Source organism: Peromyscus leucopus, chromosome 7 (assembly GCF_004664715.2).
Source record: "Peromyscus leucopus breed LL Stock chromosome 7, UCI_PerLeu_2.1, whole genome shotgun sequence".
Classification (NCBI taxonomy): domain Eukaryota; kingdom Metazoa; phylum Chordata; class Mammalia; order Rodentia; family Cricetidae; genus Peromyscus; species Peromyscus leucopus.
In genome coordinates, this window is record NC_051069.1 from 9,090,839 (window position 1) to 9,113,671 (window position 22,833).

A 22,833-nucleotide genomic window follows, 5' to 3' on the forward strand; every position below is an offset into this window, starting at 1 on the left:
GCGGAGATGGCCTTTAGGTCAGCTGGCTGTCTTGGTCCAGTTCATTGCACACAGCCTGTCCCTGTCCCTAGCCCTCACCTTTCATTTTCCTGTTGATCTAGGAGTTGTGATAAGGAGCGACCCCGGGGAGCAATTTAAGCTAATTCAAAATGTTTCAAGTTTGCCTTCTTTTTCTTGCTTGACTGAGTTACTGTTTGGCATGCTCTCTCTCTCCCTTCTCTCCCTCTTCCCTTCTTCCTCCCCCTCCCTCCCCTCCCTCCCCTTCCCTCCTCCTCCCTCTTGTGTGTATGTGTGCAGCTGTGATGAGTACTATAGTCCTGCTCTGTGTGTGTGCCTGTGGAGGCTGGAGGCTGGTGTCTTCCTCTATTGCTCATTACATTATTTTTTTAAGACCCTGGGTCTCTCACTGGTCCTGGACTTCACCTGTTCCCTAGATTGACCAGTGAGCCTACCCCACCCTCCAAGACCCCCCCCCATTTCTACCTCCCAGCACTGGGATTATAGGTGTGCCACTGTGCCCTTCCTGTGGATGTTGGGGATTTGAACTCGGGTCCTCATGCTGGCCCAACACATATTTCTTCTACAGAGCCATTTCTCTAGTCCCTTGGGTTGTTAAAAGAGTTAGCCATTACTGACCCCATAAATGGGGGTTGCTCGAGTGGAGGACAGGAGGCAAGTTGTCCCACTGCAGAGTCCAACATGGAGATGATCCCTTGAATACGGGCCTGGGACCCTAATTGCTACATTCCGTGAACATTCTCAAGCTGCCGAGAGCAGTGGCCAGGTGCACATGGCAGTGAATCCCAGCTCGGCTGTCCCGCTGTGAGACAGGTTTTGTTTCGTAAGCCCTGGTTCTGACGTGGCTGATGCAGGTTTACCACACACACAGGTTTACCCTGGCATATGAGGAGCTGTGCCCGGGGCCCCCAGCCCTTGATGTAACCACGCTGTGGACCATCAGCTTCAGATGCTTACTGTTGCCCTGTTGAGGAGCAGGAGGTATCGTTGTAGGCGCATGTCTCTTGTGGGCCGCACAGTTGCCTTCTGGGGTTCATGTGGGAAGTGGTTACAGCAGAAGATGGAATCACACTGTTCCCAGAAGGGCTTTGCTCCAGAGATCTTTTTGAATGTCATCCTTTGCCCCCCCCCCACCCCGCCTCCCCTTTTTTTCTATCTGCTTTAATTTCAGTGATGGGAAAAAAATGGAACCATCTGCTGGCATCATCCTGCCCAGCTGGGCTGAGTCAGAATCCTAAATCACACTTCTCTCTCTGGGTTTCATTTGTGACCACGGTGGGGATGACTTCCAGGCCTGCAGTTCTCCAGAGCTCCAGGGCCTCAGCTCCGGCTGCTGTCTTGGCATCCCTCTCCAAACATCTGTGCAACACCTGAAGCCGAGTGGGTACTGTGTCTCTGTCCTCCACCTGCTGGGTCTCCACTGTCACGGGAGCCCCCACGTCCAACTAAGCACGAAAATCGTGAACAGACGCAATGAAATGCGAAGGGCCTGTGTGGCATCTGGGGGTGATGGCTCACACCTGTGAGTCCAGCACTGGTGGTGGAGGCAGGAGGATCAGAGTCATCCATAAGTGACCGAGCAAGTTAGAGGCCACATGAGATCTTGCCTCAAGCAGAGTGAAAACAGGACCTGCAATTCTAGTGTCATGCTTCTCTGGTGATGTTGACGTCCCTTGACCACTCCTGCTGGTGGACATTGACTCTGTGACCCTGGGAAGGCCACCTTGACCTCCTGCCTGCTGCTCTTCTCAGCTACAGAATGACAAGCTTGAAGAGAGACTCTGAGGAGGTCCATGGCCGTCCTGTTATTGGACAGCTCCTCTCTGAGTCCCTGCCTGGCTCCTTGCCTTTCTCTGTACATGGAGATGAGTGAATGTAGGTTTTCATCAATTCCCACTTCCAGAGGCAGCCCATTCCTTAATAGCCTTATTTGACTGTATCATAGCCATTCTTTATTATATTATTTTCCAGTCTGCTATCATCAGTGGTGTTGGGGGAGGTGCCTGGGAACGGCAGATATAGGAGTGAGTTGGAAAGCCATGGTCTTAGGGTTTCTATTGCTGTGATAAAACACCATAACCAAAAGCAAGTTGGGGAGGAAAGGGTTCATTTCAGCTTACACTTCCCTGTCACAGTCTGTCACTGAGGCACATCAGAGCAGAACTCAAGGCAGGAACCTGGATGTAGGAGCTGATGCAGAGGCCATGGAGGAGTGCTACTTACTGACTTCCTTCTCATGGCTCTCTCAGCCTGCTATCTTAGAGCACCAGAGACCACCAGTGAGCTGCCGTACCCGCCCCCCCCCTGCAGCCGCCATCAATCATCAATCAAGAAAATGCACCACCACCAGCTTGCCCACCAGCCTAGAGGGAACATTTTCTCAATTGAGGTTCCATAAACACCTTGCCTTCCCAGAACCACCCATGGTGAAGTGAAGCCTCACCTGGGCATCCATGCCATGCTCGGAGAAACCAGGCCACAAGCTAAGAGGAATTTGTGTTGAGCTCCGAGCCCGGGTTTCCTGTGCTTCAAGGCTGGAGCTGTGCAGCAGCTGCCCTGGCATAAAAAACAGGAAGGAAGGGGACCGAGTTCGCAGGTTGGTTAGAGAATCTGAAACCAGCAGTCAGCTTTCTCTCATCCCTGAGAGGCCGGACTCCACCGCTGGCTTCGGTCTCTTGGTATGGCCGCAGCGTCACAGAGCACCCTTTCAAAACCGACTTCGACCCATCTGCTAATGGCTTTCCCTGGTGACCTCGGCCAGCCACAGGGCCACGTCTGAGGACCCCGGGTGGTGACAGCAGTTTCAGGGAGTGCAGTGCCTTTGCCCTCAGGCATTTTCAGTGAGGGAGATGAAGCCTTTGGATTAGGCAGCCGGAGGGTGACCTCGAAAGACGTCCAGGCAGTACACAACCGACCGGTCCCTTATGCTATTTTGCCCCTTTGTGATATTCGGGACAGAGACTTAGAGACCTGACTCTTGTGTAGCGGCTTTGTGACCCTGGCTGAGTCACTTTGCTAGCCCAACTGAAGGCGTAGGGCTTTCAGGTTTCTTCTGCCTTCAAGGTCAAATTCTTGTACTTGCATTCAAAGAAATGACACTTATTCATTCGGAGAGTTTCAGAATCACAATATAATCTCTCTGGGCCTAGAAATTGGGGCCCATAGTTGAAGACAGGATGGAAAGAAGTTTGGGGTTCAAAGTATTGATTGTGTGGTGTTGAGACTCTGGGTTCCTTGTGACTCACATTTGGTAGTTTGGACCATTGGAAGTTTTTGTTTGATTTTTATTTTTTGCCTTGGATGCTGTATTAATTACTGTCTTGTTGCTGAGATGAGATGCTTGGCAAGAAGCAATGCAAGGAAAGCAGGGTCTGTTCTGCTTCATGGGTGGAGGGTTCAGTCTGTCGTGGCCCAGAAGGTCTGAAAGGCCTGGTGGTGGGAGCCTGAGGCAGCTGGTCATTTTGCATCTATAGCTAGGAAGGAGAGAGAGAGAGAGAGAGAGAGAGAGAGAGAGAGAGAGAGAGAGAGAGAGATAGATGAATGATGCTTGTGTTCACCTGACTGTCTCTTATCATTCAGTCTGGGCTCCCAGCCCCTGGGATGGTACCACCCACAGTTAGCATGGGTCTCTGACTTCAGTTAACCACACTAGAAACTTCCAGTGGTCTGTCTCCTGGAAGATCTCATGTCTAGATCCCATGAAGTTGACAAACAGTACTCACCGTCCTGGCCACTTAGTCCTCATTGCCGCAGGTGGAGGTCAGAATGGCAGGACTTTTCTCTGAATTTCCTCAGGTGACTGCGGCGTGTAGCCGGGACTGAGAGCCACGGCCGTAGGTGCTGATATAAAACTGTGGTTTGGTATGACGGGCATGTGTGTTCCGGGTGGAAAGTGATAGCGGTTGGCTCTGAAAATAAAGCACACGAACTAAGAAGAGAGGCATCCTGGGTTTGGGGGTGCAGATTTGGTCATCAGCTGGCAACCCGGTTCTCTCAGCATCTCTGGGGCTGGAGGTTTCTCAAGAGCTTTGAAGTAGTGGAACCATCTGCAGCTGGTTACGTCTGCTCAGGAAACACAGAGGAGTTGGGGGGTGGGGCTGGGGTGGAGAAGGAATGGATTAAACAGGCCGTGACACACACCCACACTTGGTTCCTGAGACCGAGGCTTCTGCCAATGCTGGCATCCCTCCGTGCCAGATCCTTGGCTGTGCCCTGGTGGATTCTGGGGGCTGTGAAAGGCTGTGGGAGTGATGTTCCCTGGTGCTTTGGCTAAAGGGTTCCTGTCTTTGGTGGAGAGTGGCTGCTGCTAAAGTAGCCTAAGGAATCTGATAGGGCACCAAGGTGGGCATTAAACCAGGAATAGGGTAGAGGGCGGCTAGGTTGGAATCTCTAAAGGGCGTGAGTTGCAGGAGGCAAGAGAATGTGCTGTTTTGTAATAACCTCTAAGGTTCTCAGAACTGAGTGGTAGACCAGGAGCTTTGCAAAAGATAGACTTTGAGATACAGGTGTTGGCAATTTAGGGCGTTATTCATTCAGAGGGCTAAGAAGTCTGTCAAGGTCAGCAAGGTGGAGAAATGGAGAGTAGTGTGGCCCTTGCCCTCGAAGAGCTCAGAAGAGCCCTGTGGGTTTTAGTATGTGGCTGTCAACCGGTAATAATGAGGACTTCCTGTGCCACAGTCACACAGTGAATGCCCTAGGGATTAGGAAGCCCTGGGTCCTGGGTGAGGACAGGGACATGGAGCAGTAGCACCTGAGCTAGAAAGTGACACATAGGCCCAACTTCTGCCTCCTAGTACGATGCTCTGTGTCTGGAAGCTGCCCTGGGGGGCACCTCATTGGCAGCCAGCTCTAACATGAGGTTTCGTTTCCAAGCACTTTCCCTGGCTTCAGGAATCGTTTTCCTCGGCTGGGATTCATTCTCTGTATGCTGGGAAGCTTGGGTTTGTTCTTTGAGCTGGTTGGTAATCAACTGTAAATGCAGCTAATGTCTTGTTCATCCCTGGTTCTGCCCAAGGGTGTCATTCTATGTGGGTGATGATTTCAGGTTTCCCGGTCGTGAGCTGAGTGTAATGGGGGCAGATAAGAAAGCCACATATAGAGCAAAGTACATATTTCTAAAGGTGGGCAGCAGAGGCGTTTTGTGTGTGTGTGTGTGTGTGTGTGTGTGTGTGTTAAAAAAAGCCCATATTTTCTGGGCAGCAGAACTAAAGTTTCCAGTAAACATCTCCGCCCTTCTTACTTTACCTTTTAATTTTGTGTTTATGGTCCGTGCTTTGAGATTGCATGCTCTGAACCCGGTTGAGCAAGCCACTCTTTGCAGCCTGTGGTACAGAGCTCTTGGCATGGCTGTAGCCCAGCTGATTGACAGCTCCAGCCATTTGCCCGGTTCACGGGGAAGAACCAAAATCCAAACCTCAAGGCGGAGGGAGCGGCCATGCATTTGTTGGCTTAGCCCCCGTGATCACCTTTGCTGGCAGGAGGAAGCCTGCTGTGTGTAGCTCTGACCCAGGCCTGGTTTTCTGGGTTCCCCCCCCTTTTTTTTTTGCTACTGTTGGTTGTAGGAGCCCCAACCTGTGGTCCTAGGGTCTGTGTTTGAGGGTGGGTGTGGTGGCCTGGGCTAAGTGGCTCTTGGTGGTGGTTCTTCAGCTCTGAGGGTTAGGTCAGGGGAAACAGGTGGGTGAGCAGGGGAGGGGGGCTGGGGTAGCCTGCTGTGGATGCAAACCAGTGAAGTGAGAGCTGGGCTGGGCTGTGCTGAGGGGGCCGGGGCGGTGGGAGGGTCAGGTGTGCCGCTGCAGGTGTGAAAATTGGAGGAAGAGGGAAGTGAACAAGCCCAGTTTGGGGAGAGGAACCCACAGAGGAGCAGAACCATTCAGGGATGGGGCTTTGGGGGAGGGGGCGGGGCCGAGATGAGAAGCCACCAGCGACTTGCTGCCTTCCAGGCCACTTTTAGTTTGGCCCTGCCAGGAAGACTATTTTCAAACGCTATCCCTGAATGAAGGGGGGGCGGGGCTCGCGAATGAGAGGGCACCCTTGCTCTCTGGCCCAACTGGAGGGAGCGGCTGTGTTCTGCAAGAAAGGAGCAGCTTCCTGGCAGAGACGGGGTTCACCTCTGACCTTTGTCAGGGTGACTTTTCTCTAACAGAGATTGTCCAGGGAGCCCGGAAGGGAGGGCCCCAACACTTGACCCGTGGAGTCCCCAGTGTGAATTGTTCGGCTGGCAGGCAGCTTTCTCCAGCAAAGTGAATCTTGTGAAAGTGTATGTGTGGGACTGGGGGTGGGGGTGGGAGAGGCGCCTTGTTGCTTTTGGGGGGCTGTCCTAGGAGCCCAGGCTTGGAGAGGAAGACTCTGGAGATCCAAAGCCTCACCCCCACCCAGGCTGCTCTCCTGCAGACCCTGTCTACTTTGTGATCCTTTTCTTTTCTTTTTTTTTTTCTTTATGATCACCTTTGTGATGGGGAACTGGAGGAAAATGAGCCAGGTTTCTCTTCGGACTGGGTCATCTTTGTCTTCAGCCTTGGAGGGGTGGGGATGGACTGCAGCACCGGTGAGCATATATTATGGTGTGCTATACACTGGCCTCTGGCCTAATGTCTTCATAATGGCCCTGCATGGGCGTGGGGCAAGTAAGTGTCTTGTTCCTCCTAACTTGTAGGTGACCAGGGACAGTTTGTACTGAGTGGAGGAGCAGGTTCTGTGGCTGTCCCTTTGGGTCTATATAGTTCTTTGATGGCACCATTGCCTTGAAAATGTACCTGGTGTGTGTATTCTGTCTCAGAGAAACGTGGCTTCTTTTTTTCCTGCTGTCGCTAGACCAGGAGAAGTGGTGCCCCTTTGTCTTTTCCATTATGGTCTCTGAAGTAGTCTGCCACACACAATTCCTTTTAGTCTCCTCCATGGTCCCTGGAAGCGGGAGCTAGTGCAGAGAGAGAAAGTGTGTGTGTGTGTGTGTGGTTGTGTGTGTGTGGTGGGGGTGGGGGAGGGCAGGGCGCACAGCTGTTCGGCGGAGGGTGTTTTTCCTGACTGGAGGTTGTGGATAAAGGGTCATGGTGCAAGCAGCATCGGCGGTTGCCTTTACCTGTTTCCTCCTCATCAGTCTGCGTCGCTGAAGCTAGCCTCTTCTGCATGGCTGGCTGTATGCCCTCTGCCCCACACAGGAGCCTGGGCGGAGGCAGAGGAGAACCTAGGTTGGTGGAGCATCATCCTGTGGAGATGGTAACAAGTCCCACAGGGAGCTGCTGGAAGGGGGAAATCAGGATTTCAGGTCTCTCCCAGGGAGCAGGAAAGAAACCGCATCTGGTGCCGGCTTGGGTGGGACACCCAGCTTTGCCACTAGGTATCCGAGGGCTCCGGAGGCAGTCATGTGCCTCCTTCACCCTCCTCCTCCCTCAGAACTTGTGAAGACATCTGTGTCATGAGATGGGACTTACCCTATTTATCCCCTTGTTCAGAAATGACTCCGGTTGTGTAGTTAAACTCTGTTGGTGACAGATGGGGAAACTGAGTTGGGTGCGTGTGTCCAGTGACTTGTCCAAGGTCAGGCAGTGAATTAATAGGAAAGCCAAAGTTAGGACAGCCCTTTGAGGCCCATGCCTGGCTTTTTGTTGCTCAGTTCTGTGTAAGGCCCAGCGTGGAAAGATTTTTTTTCTCCTAGGGCATTTGCTTTTGTTCACCTGAGGTAGGGTGGGCACTGATACACCAAAGATGATTTGTCCAAGTCCAGCTTGATGATTCAGTGAGTTATCGGGGTGACTTACGGGAGTGTGGGTGGTTCGGGCAACTACGTCACTGAAAAGACCCTCCTAACTTGGGTGGCAACACACAAAGGCTGAAATAGCTACATGATATCAAGTGTGTTTTCTTGGTAGTTGCAGTCTAGCCAATGGTCACATCCCCAGAGCAGCCAGAGTCTTGCTGGGTAAAACCAGTTAGCAGCAAGGGGTGAGTATGAGAACAGGTAGGCGTTGGCACTGGGTAGTACTTCCTGCTGCTGGCACAGAGCCTGAAGCGGTCTGGATAAGTTGAGTCTCATGCTCTTCTTGTGCATATTGTCAGGCATGGCCCAGGAGCTGAGTGGTTCCACTCAAGACTTTGAAGGAACTTCAAGGCTCTCTGCCGCAGGCCTCCTTAAACCCCAGCCCCTAAGATTCTCAGGCAAATCAGCTTAGGCTGAAGGTGGACGGCCCTTCTTATAGTGGTCGGTCATGGTCTGACTGTACAGTGTCAGCGAGCATTTCATCCACTCATCACTGCATTGGGTCTGCTCCACGGACACAAACCTCCTTCCTGCAAGAGTTACCTGGCGTAGTCCTCCTCCAGCTCAGGGGAGGAGGCCGTTTACCTTAGGGCCCTTAGAGTTCCTGTGTATGAATTCAACTGGACTGGCTTCAGGAGTCATTTTTCATATATGTGTGTGTGTGTGTGTGTGTGTGTGTGTGTGTTCACGAGTATGTACATGGGTGCACATGGAGATCACAGGACAATTTTTGGGACTCATTTTTCTCCTACTGTGAGTTCCAGGGATTAAAACTCAAGTCAACATAGGCTTGCACTCTCTTACCCTCTGAGGAGGCCTCTTGTTGGTCTTTTTTCCTCTTTCTCTCTTTCTTTCTTTCTTTCTTTCTTTCTTTCTTTCTTTCTTTCTTTCTTTCTTTCTTTCTTTCTTTCTTTCTTTTTTTCTTTCTCTCTCTCTCTCTCTCTTCTCTCTCTCTCTCTCTCTCTCTCTCTCTCTTTCTTTCCCCCTTCCCTTCCCCCTTCCCTCCCTCCCTCCCTCCTCCCTCCCTCCCTCCCTTCCTTCCAAGACAGGGTCACTCTGTAGTCCAGGCTAGCCTTGAACTTGTAATTCTCCAGCCTCAGCTTTCCAAGTGTTGGGATTACAGGTGTGTGCTGCATGTCCAGTTCGGTCTAGCTCCCTCTGATGTTGAATCATGCTTGTGGGAGAGGAGCTGGGAAGGCTTCTCCTGGCTGCTTCATAGTTCCCTGTGCCTGGCTCACCACAGCCCTCTTCATTGTTCGTGTTCCCTGCTGGGAAGTGAACCAGCTCCTCCTCACACGAGTGTACCACAGGTACTCTGCCACCCATCCCCTTCTGTTATGAGAACAGCTTCATGGCTACCCCGCACCCCGGCAATCACTAGAGACCCTGTTTTAAGGGTATCCAGCCTTCCATACAGACCAGAGCCTGACCCCATGGGGTTTTGGTCAGTCACTGGCCCTCCCCAGCAGCTAAGGACCCAGCGTGATACTTGGGTGACCTCTTCAGCAAGTGAGTCACTCACCTCTGGATAACCACCAGGTACTTTCAGGAGGAACCTTCTGGTGTCATTGTGGCTGTGGCCACGGTTTCAACAAAATAAGGTGTTTTAAGAATTGAAAGTACAGACCTTGGTTGTCTTTGCTGGTTGTCAGGGCTTCTCAGCTCCCCAGACTTTTTCTTTCTGTCTCCCATTGCTTTGCAGTTGGCACCGGTTTCAGATATTAATTATGTTTTGGGTGGGAATGCTTTCATCATTTTACCTCTGTTAATTCCTGTGCGTGGTCTTCCGGCCCCTCCACTTGTATAAGCGATTCTAAATTGCCGTGGTGAGTCGTTAGATTGTGTTGTTCAGATTCTAACTGGGAAAGCGGAGCTGCGTTGTGCACTACCACAAAGGGAATTTAATACGGGACCTTGGCTACACTGGTGATAAAGGAGCTGAGAGCCAAACATGGGAGGCAAGGTGACCCAGAGCTCAGTGGGAGGCCACTGCCACCATTCAGCTGGAAGGACAAAGGGAAGGTGTCTGAATGCTCAGGGTCAGGGTCACCGTGGGCCATTCAGGAGCTAATGCTAGAAAGGAAACCCTGGGTCAGAGAAGCATCTTGACTTCTTTACCCGGCCATGCTCCCATGCAGGGGCCAGAAGGCCAGGGACCAGCCCTGGACAGACAAGCAGAGCATAAAGAGATCAGAGATGGATCAGAGAGCAAACAGGGCCGGGGCCGACTTAAGGTACAGGCCCCATGTTCTAGCCCTGCCCCTCCTCCATGCTTTCCTGTGCTTTTTAAATTTCCACGCTGTTTCATCAAATAGGTGTCCCACAGTTAATCCAACCAGTCCCTGCTGTTTGTGTGGGCAGTTCTCAAAGCGTGGTCCCTGGCTAGCCCCAGCATCTTGGGGACCCTTGCTGGAAATGCAGCTTCTGGGGTGGAGCCCAGCCACCTGCATCTTCAGTCCCTCAGGGGATTGTTTGAGAAGCTCAGTTCCAGATGAGGCTGCATGGTGGGAGCCCAAGGTGCCGGTGGCCGGGGCTCTCCCCAGTGCAGCACAGTGTAGGACAGAACGGCCGTCAGTGCAGCGCAGCGCAGGACAGAACGGCCGTCAGTGCAGTGCAGGACAGAATGACCGTCAGTGCAGCGCAGGACAGAACGGCCGCCGCAGAGCCGCAGGCCTCCCGGATCGGATCAAGATTGCCTTTCGAATAGCCTCCCGATGGAGTTTATCTTTCCTCTTTTGTCAGACAGTTAAAAGTGGTAAACCAGAGGCTGGGGAGATGGTTCAGAAACTGAGAACACAGTGCAACCATGAGGACTGGGATCCCAGCATGCACCTACCAAACTGTGTGTCCTGTCTGTTTCCATAGCCCCAGCTCCAAGGGGAGAGGAGGCAGGAAAGTTGTTGGGGCTTGTTGGCTTCCAATCTAGTGGAGAAAACACTAGCCCTGGGTTCAGACACACACATACACACACTCATACACACATGCACACATACATAATTTTATTTCTTAGAGAGTAAGGCTCACACTCAGTGATGGGCATGATGCTTCAGTTATGCTGGGGTCTCCCAGGGCTGTGTTGAAGGAAGTGTGACCATAGCAGCTGATCTCCAGGCCATAGGAAGCTGAGCCTATGCGGCACTTGCGGTGTGAGATCTACATAATCAGGCTGTCCTTCCCCGCTTTTTTGTTTGTTTGTTTTCGCTAATGTTGTTAAATCTGATGCTGTGATTCCCAAAGCTGGGCTGCCAGGCTCCTGCCTCTCTGAGGCATGCTGAGCTGCCCTGGTCTCTGTCAGACCTCCACTCGCTCCGTCCCTGTTACTGGCCATGGTGCAGATCAGGAGGGACATTTGACGAGAAACTGCAGTTAACCCCATCCATGACTGGCCCCCGAATATAAAGCTGATTGGGGTCACACATCCTCCCGAGCCCGTGGCTAGCCTGGACATCTCTGTGGACTTCCATCCTGGCCCAGTGCGGGTGCTCACCAGGGAAGGTACTGAGCTGGCTACCCCCACCCCTCTCCCAGCCCCAGTCACGCCCCTCCAGTCCTATCAAGCAGGGTGTCTTGACAAACAGCCCAGGCTTCCAGAGTGTAGGAGGAAGGATGTGAACCAGCCCGGTCCCGAGAGGCAGACAAAGGCCACTCTGCCTCTGAGCCATGTGCAGTGTGGCTGCTGCTAAGAAGGGAAAGCGGAACTGGGTAGATGCTCTGCTGACTCGTGCTAATATGTTGGGACGATGAGTTTGGCTGGTTGGAGCTGGTTCCCCGTAGCACACCAGGGAGCTACTTGTGACTGTCATCTTGCTTTCCACAGCCTCTGGGACCCATGGGAGGCCTGTCTAGCACATAGTGTACACTTTAGTGAGGTTGGTCAGAGCCTTCCCTATCCAGGGCCTTCCTCAGTTAGTGGCTGAGGACATCGTGGCTCAGAGATGGTAATCAGTTCACCTGGGGTGAGTCAGGCAAAGAATCTGACCCCAGATCACGTTATTTCTGGTCCTCAGCTGTTCGGGCATCTCCCCTACAGTGTTCCAAGCTCTGGCCCATCCATCCTCTGGCAAGGCTTCAGACACCAGAAGTGGCCTGTGGGGGAATGGGCCTAGAAAAGCCAGCCTGAGCCCTGGACAGGTCAGGACATGCAACTTCAGACCTTGGCACGATGTGGGTTGCCGTCGGAGGTGACGTTAGGATGGGAGGTGAAGAGAGACTACCGGGGGTGCCCTCTCACCCTGCGCCTGGGGTCAGCAGGCCCCGTCCCCTCAGCTGCTGTCCCTGCACAGGTACGGGTACTTACTTACCTGGCTGCCTTCCAAGGCCGACTCAGCACAGAATCCTCAGGCTTGGCTCAAAATTGCTGCCCTGCGGAGAGGGCTGTGGCAGGGTGGAGCCGTGTGATAGCATGGAGTCCAGGGCCTGCTCCAGCAGGTCCTAATGACTCTAAATAACCATGTGAGAAGCAGGGCCTTGAACTTAATAAATAGACGTTAACTTCTCACACAGCCACGACCATCAGGAGCTCATAATTACCTGAGATCTGCCGCACAGGCCGCACTAATGTAGGCAGGGATGCGACCGCATGTCTTTATTGCAGTCTCAGGGACCCATGCTTGAACTTTGTCTTTAAATCCCAGCAGGTTGTGGCTGCCTTGGTTGGCCACAGCATGTGGACTCAGAGTCACTGTCATTTTCTCTGCAGTTCAGTCCATGTGCGTTTTTGACCATGTGACGGTAGCCCCGGCCTCGGGGAGGGCTGAGGTGCTGTGTGCAGGAGAGACTTGGTGGTGGTGGTGGGGTTAGTAATAGGTCCAGAGGAGTTACCTCGAAACTGGCTGTCTGGATAGGCCACGGGCAAGTCACTTCTCTGGGCCTCACTTTCCTCTACCAGGAAAGTGTGTTTTAGGGTTGTTATAAGAGGGTTAATGCATACATAAAATTTAGCCTGTAATTGTCACCTTGCTAAGAGCCAGGAAGTGGCTGATCCCATCCTTCCATCCCTTGGTAATGATTAGATGTGGGATGAACACTTGGCCTGTGTGTCTGCCTTTACTTTAAAGGTGTTTATTTTTTATGAGTGTCTACAATGTATGTATGTATGTGCACTGGGCATGCTTGGTGCCCGTTGAGGCTAGAAGAGGATGTCCGATCAGGAACTGGAGTTGAGGTGACTGTGAGCTGGGAACTAAACCTGCGTCCTCTGAAAGAGCATCCAGTGCTCTTAACCCCCGGGCCATCATCTCTCTGCTCCGCCATGTGACTTACTTTAGCCAGGTAGGCAAGCAGGCTGTCCCAGACAGGCAGTGTGTCAGCCTCAGCCAGGGTAAAGAAGGCCAGTGAGGTCTCCCAGTCCCCCAGGCACTGAAGTGGCCAAGCATTTTGTCCCTTCTCCTCTGGCCAAGTCTTTCAGTGTTTTAGGTCTTAGCCACCATTTCTCAGACTCCGACCTCTGAGGTGGTGTCCTCAGCTCCAATATCCTGAGTGTCCAAACGTTTGACATTATGACATGACATTGTCATTTGTAAAGTGTACACCCAAGGACACAGTTGAGTTACACAAAGGTCAAGCGAAGGACCTCATGTTGCTTTAAATAAATTCAAGCTGATTTGGGGTTAGGCTTCATGGTTATCCCAGGGCACATGCAGGTGTGAGCTGGATGCATGTACAAGATAGACCAGTCAGTACAGGACAGCTGTGGGACTGTGTCTTTTGTTTGGCGTGTGCATGTGCGCGTGCATGTGGAGGTCAGAGGACAAGGTGCTGGGATTGCTTCTCTCCCTCCACCTTGTGGGTCCCCAGGATCAAACTCAGGTTGTCAGTCTTAGGACAGGCCCCTCTGCCTGTTGAGTCATCCCCCAGCCCAGGGGTGTAACTTCCGTGTGTCCTAACAGGTGTGACCAGCCTCATGGGCATTTCATGGGCAGCCACAGAACCCTGCTCGGTTCACTGACCCGTGGTCACCATCTTGGACCTCTTCCTGATAATTATTTGATTTGAACCAGTATTCTGTGAGGGGAGGGTCAGTGAGATGAAGAACCGGGAGGGGCAAGGGACACATGGTTCTTTCTGCCCTGTTCCCAGACATGTTTGCAGTGACCCATGAGCACAGGATTCGGCCAGATGCACGGTGTGGGGGGATTGGAGCAGAGTGCTAGGTCAAACGTCACAGCTGTGGCCTGGACACGGAGCGCTTGAACCAGAATTTGTTTTGGAGGCAGAAGGAAAAGACTTGCAGTCTCCTCTGGGAGATCTTGCTGACCCAGCAGGCCTATCTCCTCCCTCGTAATCCTTCCCACCTTTAGCCAGAAACAGTCTGAAAGTGAGAGTGGAGGAGGAGAGGAAGGACAGGGCTGCCCTGCGGGCCTTTCCTCACCACAGCGCCCTTCCCTGCTCTTCAGGGGAATGTGCTCACAGGCCGACATCAGGGAGAAAATGGTGCGTGAGGTTGACACTGGGCTTTGCTTCTTTTGTCTGGTCAAAATGCATGAGTAAAATAAAATTTCTACATACAGTGATTCTGTATTATTCCGAAACAGAGTTTCATTTTGTAGCTTTGGAACCTGTCCTGGAACTTACTCGGTAGGTAGACCAGGCTGGCCTCGAATTTACAGAGATCCGCCTGCCTCTGCCTCCTGTGTGCTGGGATTAAAGGCGTGCTCCACCACTGCCTGGCTACCATCGTATTTTTTAAGATGATGTTAAAGGACAAAATGAAAAGGGGAAAAAGCTTTATTTTAGTGCTTTGGTGTATTTTTTTTTTTCTTCAGATTGTGTGTGTGTATGTGTGCAGATGGATTGGAATTCACTGTTATATGCCCTAGTCTGGCCTGGATCTTTCTGGTGATTCTCCTGCTTCAGCCTCTTGAATGCTGGGATGATAGGCAGGTGTCACCACGCCGAGCTCATGGACTCTCTGCTAGGATACACACACAATGAGACCAGTGCTGCCTGGCATTCTGGGCTGGAGGTCCCAGGCTGGTCTTGTGCACACAGGCTCTTGCTAGATCCTGGATCTGCTCACAGATTAGTTAAACTAGTTAACTAGTTAAACTAAAAGACAGTGCTCAGGCTAATGAGCACCCTGCTTGCTCTGAAGAACTGCTGTCCGTGGTGATGGTGCTATCACAGTTGAGGACGTTCAGAGGTTACCCACGTGCCCTTGGGGGGACTCGCTTTTAGGAGCTTTTGCATAGCCTCGCATGGAAGCCTGGGCAGCAGGAAGCTGAGAGCAGCTCTGGTTTGAGTCCCAGCTCCAGCTTGGTCTCCCTGGGTGACCAAGGATGATGGTCACTTCATCAGGCCAGGTCTGTTGTTCTTGCGACTGTTACGAAGGAGTGTGGGCCACATCGAGGCTGCATTCTTGGATCAGGTGGCTCCTTCTCTTCACTAGTTGCTTATTCTAGAACAGGTCATTGAAGTCTCCTGGAGCCTCAGTTTTCCCATCTATAAAATGAACACAATGGTAACTCCTCCTAGTGTGGTCACAGGATGAAGTGAGTACAGGGAAAGGCACCAACCCCAGGTCTGGGCCATGGTATTTACTTAAGTGCTTGCAGTGGTCATGGAGATGAAGGCTGGGAGGAAGAAGATGGGATTGCTAGAGACATGGATCCCTTCTGGTGTCCGTTCAGAGCCCCAGCTCCAAGCTTTAACTTCAGAGACTGTATCTGTCCTAGGGGATGCCACCCCAGCCCCCAGAGACTGTATCTGTCCTAAGGGATGCTGCCCAGCCCCTGAGACTGTATCTGTCCTAAGGGATGCTGCCCCAGCCCCTGAGACTGTATCTGTCCTAAGGGATGCTGCCCCAGCCCCTGAGACTGTATCTGTCCTAAGGGATGCTGCCCCAGCCCCTGAGACTGTATCTGTCCTAGGGGATGCTGCCCCAGCCCCTGAGACTGTATCTGTCCTAGGGATGCTGCCCCAGCCCCTGAGACTGTATCTGTCCTAAGGGATGCTACCCCAGGCCTCTGAGACTGTATCTGTCCTAAGGGATGCTGCCCCAGCCCCCGAGACTGTATCTGTCCTAAGGATGCTGCCCCAGCCCCAGACTGTATCTGTCCTAAGGGATGCTGCCCCAGCCCCTGAGACTGTATCTGTCCTAAGGGATGCTGCCCCAGCCCCTGGAGACTGTATCTGTCCTAAGGGATGCTGCCCCCCCCCCCCAGACTGTATCTGTCCTAGGGGATGCTGCCCCAGGCCCCTCAGCAGCTTTTCAAATTGTTCTATAGCTGTAGCGGTTGGGATTTGAAGATCTAGATTCTCATTCCCTCAGCCTCTGTCCCTGCCAGTCATGTGCCCTTCAGCTGTCCCTTCCTCAGTAAAACCTTTCCTCACTAAAGCCTCGGTTTCTTTATCTGTGAAATGGAGTGAGGATGAGGTAGGCCTGCCTTATGGGATGAGATTTAGCTGAGATTATGTGTGGAAATCTGTAAATGTAAAAGCCTCTAGCGTAAGTGGGATGGGGGAGCGGGATGAATATGAGTGCACTATATGGCTAGAGAAATGGCCTAGCTGGGAAAGTGCTTGCTGCCCAAGTGTGAGGACCCGAGTTTGGTCCCGGAACTCACGGAAAAAGGCAGGTGTGGGTATGTGCACTTGAAATTCTGGCACTGGGAAGACGGAGACAGGCAGGTACCTGGGACTTACTGGCTAGCCGACCTAGCCAAATTGACCTAGCTCCAGGTTCGTGAGAGAGCCTGTCTTAGAAGACAAATGGATAGCTCCTGGGGAACCTCACCTGGTATTGACCTCTGGCATCAACATACATGCATACACACACACACACACACACACACACACACACACCCGGTATTGACCTCTGGCATCAACATACATAACATACATGCATACACACACACACACACACACACACACACACGTACACAGACACCACCCCAACATGAATGCATGTAACATTCAAAAGTAGTCTAAAAAACAAAAAGTCTGTGTGCAAATGTCATAATAAAGCCTCTTGATATATATAAAAAGTACCCTGAATACCAATGCTGGGAACTGTGTGGTAAAACATCAGTGTTTCAGATTATTCGTAGCATGTGTGAGGTAAGGTAAGAGGACTAGACTCTGTACCATCCAGCTTCCCTGATCAGGTTAAGAAGGAAGAGGGAGAGAGAAAGCTGGGAAGCTGATGGGGTTTGGCCATGCCCCCTGGCTCGAGCCACAATGGCAGGTTTGGGGGCCCCAGGAAGGGAGCAGCCCTGCGGTTGCATGGCCAGCGTCAGCTGTGGGAAGGGAGAGGCCAGAGTGAGTCGCGGGGGTTTCTTCCTGCTGGCCTCCCAAGCAGGCCTCTTTCTGCCTGGCTCAGGCCTGGCAGCCCAGAGGCAGACCACAGAGTACATTTGAGGCCTCGGTCTCTCATTTCGAGGGTGGGGCAGCGTTTTTCTCTTGCCACAGTGAGCTAATTAAAGAAAACAAGGCTTTGGGGGTTGGGAGAGCTGGCCACAGAGTGCTGGGGAGGATGGTTGTGGCAGGGAGAGGCCACTGTCGCCCCCGTAAGCCAGGTGGAAGTGGGCACTGAGGTACCCATGTGTATCCAGTGAGGGGAGGGGAGAGAGGACCGTCGGGTATACAGTGGGATGGAGGTGGGCTTGTCACTGAGAGGACCAGCAGAGAGGGAGTTTAGACTCTGAGGAGGGATTGCATTTTTTGAAATAGTTACAGGACTTTGCCCCAGATTGTGGGTGGGATTTTATGTCCTTCGGGGCAGCTGTATAACTCGGCCCATTCCCAGCTCCTCTGCTCAGAGGCCTTGTCCTGTCCACTCTCACTCTAGCCTGGAGAGAGGAGGTGTGACTTCTGAATTCCTCAGAGTGAACTGGGGCCACAGGCAGCCAGCGACTGTCAGTTCAAAGTCACAGGATTGGAAAGCAGGGGCGAGGACTCGGGACAGGGGTTGCTGTGAGGTTAGGCACCTTCATTGCAGGGAAGGGAAATCCACCGTCAGTTCCTAATGCTTGTCTAACCCATCCTCATTTGCCCAGGATGAGCTCCTGGCCCACACAGCTGCATAAGCCGCTGAAACACAGATTGTTCTAGGAGGTCCAGGAAACCCATTCAGAACGAGGCAAAAAACAAAACAAAACCCTGTTGTCAGTCATTTTGAAAAATGAAGAATCAGGCCGGGTGGTGGTGGTGGCGGCGCCGGCAGCGGCGGCGGCGGCGGCAGCAGCAGCAGCAGCAGCAGCAGCAGCAGCAGCAGCATCGGCGCACACCTTTAATTGGGAGGCAGAGGCAGGCAGATCTCTGTGAGTTCAAGGCCAGCCTGGGCTATAGAGTGAGTTCCAGGAAAGGGTCCAAAGCTACACAGAGAAAGAAACCTTGTCTCGGGGGAAAAAAAAAACCAAACCCAACCAAACAACAACAAAAAAAGAAGACTCAGACTACCCCACCCCACCCCTACCCCGTTTTTTATTTTGGTAAATTTCATGTGTAATCATGGCTAGCAGAGGGGCCCTGCTGGTCTGTGGATGGTTGTTATTACACAGAGATGCCTTCCTCCTCAGGGCACACTCTCAGAGACCTGGGAGGAGGCTTAGGTATGTATGCAGGAAGGTTTCTATTGACCTGAATGGAAGTGAGGACTTGAACAGGACCTCAGGCTGGTGATTCCCAGTGAGATGTGATTTCGAGATTTAATAGTGATGTTAGACCAAGCCAATGAGCACTTACCTCCACTTTGTGCCTTACATAGGTTACCTTCTTTAATTTTTACTAGTAATTAATAGTTCTGAAGTTTGCAGATGATCTACTTACTGACTCAAAAGGATATTTAGGGCCGGGACAGTAGATTACTTGCCCAGCATGTGTGAAGCCCTGGGTTCCATCCTCAGTACCATATAAACCGGGCACATCTGGCATCCCAGCACTTGGGAGATGGAGGTTGAAGGATCAGAAGTTCAAGGTTGTCTCTAGCTGCATAATGAGTTTGAAGCCGTCCTTGGCTACACAAGACTCTATCTCAAATAAAACACAAAACCAAACCAACCCAACCCAAATGTATTCCATGAAATGTTTCCATTTAAGCAAGAAGTACATGCTACATCAGGGTGTACCTTGAAAATGTGCTGAGTAAGAAGCCAGACTCCTCAAAGGCATTATTAAGGGATTCTGTGTACAGAGGGTAGCCAGGACTGTCAGCCTTAGGAGAGAAGCGGATGAGTGGTCACCGGCCATGAGGTGGAGGCGTGCAGAGTGACTACTTACTCTAGGGTCAGGGGTAGTGTGTCCTGAAACTGACAGTTGTCATTGTTTACAACATTGGAAATGAACTAAACACTTATGTTGTGTATGTTAAAGCGCAAGAAGTGGGGCAGTGGTGGCACATGCTTTTAATCCCAACACTCAGGAGGCAGAGGCAGGCAGATCTCAGTGAGTTCAAGGCCAGCCTGGTCTACAGAGTGAGTTGCCAGAGCTGTTACATAGAGAAATGCTGTCTCAAAAAAAAAAAAAAGTTCCAGAACTTTGGATTTTTATGTTGTCTATCATCTCTACCCAAACAAAGCACATTCCTCCCCTGGTGTCCTTCTGATGCCTTGATTACTGACAGGTGTGTTGTGAAAGGGAGAAAGGGTCCTCTGTGTTCACCAAGGCTGGGAGCACAGGCCTGTCCTGTTCAGGTCTACCTCTATGAGGAACCAGAGAGCCAGGGAGGGCTAGTGACTTGCCCAAGGCCACAGAGCAAGGGGCTGGAGTAGATCTTTGGATTCTAACTTCAGTCTGCACTGGAATGTCACAGTGGGCAAAATATGGAGTCTTCGTTTTTTACATTGCTGGGTCCAGTTGTTTTCCATGGGTCCTGGGGAATTGAACTTGGGTCCTTGTGCAGTAAGCTGTTGACCCACTGAACCATTTCCTCAGACCCGCTCTTTTCTTTTTGACTGTAAACATTTGACATGACAGGAAATAAGCTTTTCTAGGACCCAATTACTACTCACTTCTTGGAGACCTTGGTGACCCCCGTGCAGGTGGATGAATCTGTGTTTATAGTCACATGCATGGGAGGCAGTGAGTTCTGTACATGCTGCGGGATCAGAAGAGGGTTTCAAACTGAACCAGCCCTGTGTGGCTCTGCCCTCTCAGGAGCAGCTCTAACATGCTGTCGTGGGCGGTGACAATGACCATAGTTATAATGGTGCCATCCGAAGAAGCTGAGCTGGCTTTGAATTAAATGTGTATTTGATCTTTAGAAGAAGCACTAGAGGGTTCCAGGATCTTGGAAATCTCATTATAGTGGGAGAGTATACTGAAGTAAGATCCAGGGACAGGGAGAGACAAGCCCAAAGTCGTGTTAGCCCTGGGACTTTTGGGAAATGACCTCTCATGTCCAGGCCTAGCTGGCTTACTCTGAGGGTGAACAGCATGCCAGTTGTCACATCTCCTCGAGCTGGTGTGAGGTGATGGCCTTGAAAGGTTTTCTTACCTGCGTGGGCACTTGTGGAATGGTGGAACTGGGGGGCAGGTGAGGTTGTAAGAAGTGGTGATTGTCCTGCGTTACGTCTGTATTCTCAGGGGAAGCTAGACCCGGAATGCTTGAGATCCATTCTGCCGTCGAGTCTGCAGGGTCTGAGGCACCTGTTCCGTTGAAGGTAGTGTTAGTAAAAACCCCTCCGCTCCTTCTTTTCATGGGTCCCAGATTAATCATATCTTCCCATCCAAGTACTAACCAGGTTCCACCCTGCTTAGTTGTATCAGATGAGCTTAAGATCAGGGCAGTATGGCCAGAGACTTAATTGCATTCTTACTGGTCATCTGGAAGGTGATTGTATTGCAAATGAGTGGCATTGACCTTAGCATCCTCTAGCCCTGCCATGCTAATCAGACCGTGTGTGTGTGTGTGTGTGTGTGTGTGTGTGTGTGTGTGTGTGTGTGTGTGTGTGTGTGTGTGTGTATTGGAGACATTCATTGGAGTTTGTGTTACAAAGAGCCAGGAGAGTAGGGTGAGTCAGAAGGAACCACCATTTTTTCCCTTTTGAAATGTGTTGTTCACACACTCAGTCACCACACCCTTGCTCAGAAATGTGTGAAAACCACTTACAATATGCAAAAGGCGGCTCTTTTCAAAGTGAGCTGGCCCAGTCACCCTTTCTAAACCAGTGGGATGTTTGTGAACATTCAGATCCTTCCTCAGCTGCAGGAATTGGGGTCTGCCTGGGGTGCTGGTCAGGGCTAGTGTAGACTGGTTGGTGGATGTGGGTGGAGAGTGAGCCCCGGAGATTCTGTTAAGCTAGTGCGATTCTGGGTTTCTCCACGGCCGTGGTTGGTCCAGAGCAGGGACGGACCAAAGTGGACTAGGAGGACCTGGACTCATCCTGTTCCTGTGGACTGGTCTGTGGTCCCCTAGCCTGGGACTGAACGCTCTCTAGAGCCTAGCGCTGTCCAGGTCTGTCTTCACTCTTTCCAGGACTCACTCTGGTCCTTCCCCGGGGCATGTTCTGTGCACCTGCTGCCATATCCATCACCCCTCCTATTTCTCAGGGTGCACCACGGCCCTTTCTACACCCTTCTTTCTGCCTTTCGTTCCCAGAATGGTTCCATCTCCTTTGCCTCCGTTACCCCCAGTTCTCTCCGACCACCTTTCCTTTCTCAGAATGTCTGCTGAGTCACTTCCTGCCTGGGGCGCAGCGCTCGGTAAATATTTTTGAATGTATTAACTTGGCCTTTCTCCACGAAGGTAACTTGCCCGCATGTCGTTCATCCGCTCAGTTCTGGCTGCTGGCCTCCTCTGCTCAGGAGCCCTGTCTTGGCCTGCTTCACTCTCCTCCCCTGCCTCCCACGACTCGGGGGAAGTCCAGGTTGCTGTGATGAGGGAGGAGGGCTGGGGATGGAAGAGAGTGTGAGGAAACAGCAGAGCCCTGTGCAGATGGGAGTTAAGGGCAGATGTGTTTGAGCTGTCTGTACCTGTGGCCTGATCTGGGCTTCATAATGGTCATGGCTTAGGATACCCAGAACAAGTGGGGCGCTACTGGCCCGGGAATAGGAACTCGGAACTCCATTCACTGTCGGGGCCTTGCATCTCGTCAGCCCACCTGGCCCTCTCCCCTGGGATGCTGGTGGCTTTGGCACTGTCTGTGTGTGGAGGTCCAGTGTCGATTCTTCACTCCTGTGTGGTTTTCCTAGGTATCTATTCGACGTCACTAGGCTTGAGCTGAGCCCACAACGAAGGCTTCCGCCACCTGATAATTCCTCTGGGGAAGCTGTGGCACTCCGTCACTCCCAGTAACCAATGTGGGGGGCCACAGCGCACCCCTTTCTTTGTGTATAGCTCGTACCTGGATCTCAGTAAACACTCAATGTGGGTTGATCAGTGAGACTGTGCGGCTTGTTGAAGATCGTGAGCAGCTTCACCTTTTCCAAGGTGTTGACATTCAGGCCATTGGAGGTGACGGTACAGAAGGAGACAGACCTGGAGGAAGGAAGGGGGCCAGGGCTGAGCTGTGTGTAACAGGCCCTGCTTTTTCAAAGAGCCTGGCCTGCTGGGTTTGTTGTGGCAATGTTCAAAGGCAGGAAAGTAGATAAGATCCGACTTCAGACTGCTCACTCCCACCCTCCCCCCGCCTCTTAACAGCCCTGTGTGTCGTCACCCAGGGCAGGCAGGCAGGGCAGGCGTGGGTACTTTTCGACTTTTGTAAACTCTGTGCTAGCACAGTGCGTGGTACTTCCTTGTTCTGGGAGAGCGGTGAATGAAGAGTGAGTTTATGCTTTCCTAGTCTAATGGGAGTGGGTAGGTGCCAGTACAGGCATTGAGTGGCAGACAGCAGCACCCTTGGGGAGATGAGGCATGCTAACCAAAATGCCTCATCAGAGAAGAAGAGAGACTTCTAGAGAGAAAGGGTCCTGTTGGGTGAGGTGGGACATACCTGTAATTCCAGCACTTGAGCAGCTGAGGCAGGAGGATCATGAATTCCAGGTCAGAGTGAGACCCTTGTCTCAAACCAGACCAAACTAAAACAAAGCCACATCAAGCATGGCGGTTCATGACTGTAATCCTAACACCTAGGAGGCTGAGGCAGGAGGGTGGCTTTGAGTTCACAGTTCAAAGCTAGCTTGAG

At 52.0% G+C, this 22,833-nt stretch overlaps 1 protein-coding gene and 1 long non-coding RNA gene across 2 annotated transcripts in view; one reads left to right on the forward strand and one right to left on the reverse strand.

Moving 5' to 3' along the window:
- The window catches only part of Smad3 (SMAD family member 3), a 111,665-nt gene that overhangs the window by 16,895 nt on the left and 71,937 nt on the right, over positions 1-22,833 (forward strand). The gene's annotated exons all lie outside the window — the stretch shown is intronic.
- LOC119088309 lies at positions 2,657-4,083 on the reverse strand. The gene is made up of 2 exons (XR_005091933.1): positions 3,741-4,083; positions 2,657-3,491 (listed from the first exon to the last, which is right to left on the reverse strand). It is a non-coding gene; the product is annotated as an uncharacterized LOC119088309 (long non-coding RNA).